Consider the following 3,597-nt stretch of genomic DNA (forward strand, 5'->3'; position numbering starts at 1 on the left):
TCCAAAGCTTGATGCATTCAACTTTGGTCTACCAAAAGGCTCAGCAGGTATGCTGGATAACTTTAGTGTCAACTTGACACACCTGCATTGAGGGAGCCTCAATTAGGGAATTGTCTTCATTGGATTGGCCTGTGGCCATGTCCATGGGGCACCTTCTTGATTGTCAAATGATGTGGGAGGGCCAAGCCCACTGTGGGTGGTGCCACCCCTGGGCAGGTGGGCCTGTGTTGCATAAGAAAGCAGGCTGAGCAGGGGTGAGGAGAGCAAGCCAGTAAGCAGTGTTCCTCCATGGCCTGTGCTCCAGCTCCTGCCTCCAGGTTCCTGCCCTGAGTTCCTACCTTGGGCTCCCTGATGAACTGCGACCTGGGAGAAGTAAGCTGAATAAACCCTTTCCTCCCCAAGTTGGTAGTGGTCAGTGTGTTTTGTCACAGCAATGGAGAAACAAACTAGGACAGCAGGTATGATGCATGAGGTGTCTTGAGGGAAGAATGACTACCATACAAAGAGCAGCCCTGCCCTCCAGGGGATTTGCATCCCTAGTTTTAGCAAACATTGGACTTTCTATTTATTCATGAGTTGAAATAGCTATAAATTCACATTCATCTGCCTTACTAACTGGCAAATCTACCTACAGCATGCTTATTAAATCATCCATCTCCATTTGTGTCAGGATGCATTAAAATTATAATTACTCTTCTAGTATTGATTCTTAAACTTTGTCCTGAGCAAGCATTATTCATATCAAGACAGAGATGGTTTTCTTGCTTCCTAAACATACTTTCCATATTCTTTCCTATGGACATGTTGTCCAAGACCAAGGTCACTGTTCCCTGATATGATCTCTGACAAGCCCTGAGAATCACTTTCTCTGGCAGCATGGACTTAGTTAATTAATTTACTAGTTATGCTTTCATGTGATTATATCTTAACATGACTATTGGAATATAGAATTCATAATGATCAAAATGTCAAATATATCCAACCAGAGAAACCTATCAGCACATTTTATTAATATAAGTGTTTAAAAATCAGATGCCAGTTGATTAGAGAAACTGAAAGCCATCATGGATTGCATGTCATCATTGTCAACAACAGGATGTGGCCAAGGAAAGCAGGGTTCAAACTTAATTCTACAGCTTACCAGCAGTATAGCCTTGAGCATCTCATCTCCTTCCACCTCACCTTGTCACAATGAAAAGGAAAGTATAATGCTGTTGTAAGATATGTTTAGACAGATTACTGTGTTTGTCATATTTTTTATTACTGTGCCACAATACCTGACAGAAACAACTAAAAGGAGGAAGAGTTAATTTTGACTCTTGTTTTCAGAAGTTTCAATCCATCATGATAGGGAGAACCAGGGCAAAGCCCAACAGCCAGGAAGCAGACCTGAACAGTCATAGGAAGAGACTGGTACAAGATACAGCTCCCAAGAACACGCCCCCAGTGACTCACCTCCTCCAACCAGACCCTAATTTCCACATTTCCACTCCTACTCTATAGTCTACTCAGGTTTTTAATCTATCAATGTGTTAATCATTTGTTAGGTCAGAGCTGTCTCTGGAAAATACTTCACAGATAGACCCAGAAGTGTGCTTTGCTACTGTCTTAATTCTCAATCCAATCAACTTGACAAGATTAATCATCACAGACACCAACCTTTTTAGTGCTACTAGGTGGCTACTTGATATTTCACTCAGGTAAAAAGCCACCTTCATGCTTGTTTCAGTAGGACATAAATGAAAATTATAACAATACAGAGATTAACACGGCCCATTAGCAAGGATGGCATGCAAATTTGTGAAGCAGTCCATAATTTTACAGCAAAAGAAACAACCAAAAAAGTAAAAAGAAAACCCACTAAGTGGGAGAAAATATCCACCTGCTACACATCTGACAGAAGATTAAGATGCAGAATATATAAAGAACTCAAAAAAAATAGAGAAACAAGAAAATAGATGATCCAATAAAAAGATGGGCTAAGGACTTGAACAGAGTTCTCAAGCAAAAAAATAAAAATGGCTAAGAAACACTTAAAAGTGTTCAACATCCTTAGTAATTAGAGAAATACAGATCAAAACCATTTTAAGATTCCATCTTACCCCAGACAAACTGGCTAAGACCAAAAGAACAAAAAGATAGCAAATGCTGATGAGGATGTAGAAAAAGGAGAACGCTCATTCACTGCTGGTGGGAATGCAAACTTGAGCAACCACTATGGAAAGTAGTATGAAGAACTTTTTAAAAACTATAATGAGTCTACCATATGATCTGGTTATACTATTTCTTGGCATATACCCAAAAGACTCATTGTACTATAGAGATACCTGTACATCCATGTTTGTTGCTGCTCTTTTTACAATAGCTAAGAAATGGAAACAACCTAAATGTACCTCAGCTGATGAATGGATAACTCCATTTACACAATGGAGTTCTACTCAGCAGTAAGGAAAGATGAAATCATGAAATTTGCAGGTAAATGGGTGCAACTAGAAACTTTTATACTGTGAAGTAACATAGACTCAGAAAAGCAAGTGAGGTATGTTCTCCCTCATTTGAAGATCATAGCACCAATCCCATATATGTGAGTATATATCCTTCTGCAACTGCAGAAGCCAGAAAAATGGAAAGGAAACATAGAAGTAAAGGGAAAGAAAGAGCTCAAAAGAAGGGGATGTAGGGAACAAATGTTACCAGGGGGAATATGGGGCTATTCAACTGGGAAGGGAGAAGGGAAGGACACACAAGGAAACTTGGGGTTGAAGGGGAAAAAGGAACTCAAGAGGGGGCAGATTATAGGAGACAGGTATTATCAATGAGGAAATTGGGGCACTTAAACTGAGGAGGGAGGAGGGAAGTTAGACAGGGAGAGAGAGGAGAGATAAATAAAGCTTAGGTGCCATAAAAAGCTAGAGGGAAATGAATTAACTCAAAAAACCCCTGAAAACTATGCATACAATATCTGAACATCAGTGCATGTGGCTGAAGGCTACATAACAATGAACACAGTGCCAGACAGGAGCAACCTCCCTTTTAGCCACCATTGGTCAGTAGTCCAAGAGATTCCCAAAATAACACGAGCTATTGCCACAGCCCTTGATTACCTCCCAGAACTTCAAGGTAAAACCCTACTGCAGTACACAGGACATACTTTGGACAGGACTTGAAGCAACGAAGCTGGAACTGACCTTGAAGCCTTCTTGTTGAAGACTCATAGTTCTAGAGGATACTATGCAAGTTGCTAAGGGAGAAAAATAAACTTTCCAGCCCAGTTCTAAAGCCTAATAACCACAACAACTGGCGCAGCAAACTACCTCTATTGATGCAGTAGTGGCACTGTTATCTAGGACTAACTAACTGGCCTCTGTCTAACAGCTTTCTAACACCCCTCTCAGTGGGAGGGAACTCATGGACGACACTGTAAATATAGCCAAATGCACATGGCCAGAGAGGTCATAGATCCTAGAGAAAACCCTATCTCTGGCATATCTTCTAGACAAATGAAATTTCTTACCATGTGCTAAATATGGATCATTACATTTATAGATAAATGTCCTGCACATCACTAACCAAAGAAGCTTCTTTTTGCAACAGATG

The 3,597-nt window shown here is 40.5% G+C and overlaps 1 non-coding gene across 1 annotated transcript; it reads left to right on the top strand.

Moving 5' to 3' along the window:
* Positions 1–1,718: 1,718 nt before the first annotated feature.
* On the top strand, positions 1,719–1,820 carry LOC115067289. Its single transcript, XR_003846705.1, has one exon. It is a non-coding gene; the product is annotated as a U6 spliceosomal RNA (small nuclear RNA).
* The last annotated feature ends 1,777 nt before the right edge of the window (positions 1,821–3,597 follow it).

This window comes from Nannospalax galili, unplaced genomic scaffold (assembly GCF_000622305.1).
Source record: "Nannospalax galili isolate Female #2095 unplaced genomic scaffold, S.galili_v1.0 scaffold243, whole genome shotgun sequence".
Classification (NCBI taxonomy): Eukaryota; Metazoa; Chordata; class Mammalia; order Rodentia; family Spalacidae; genus Nannospalax; species Nannospalax galili.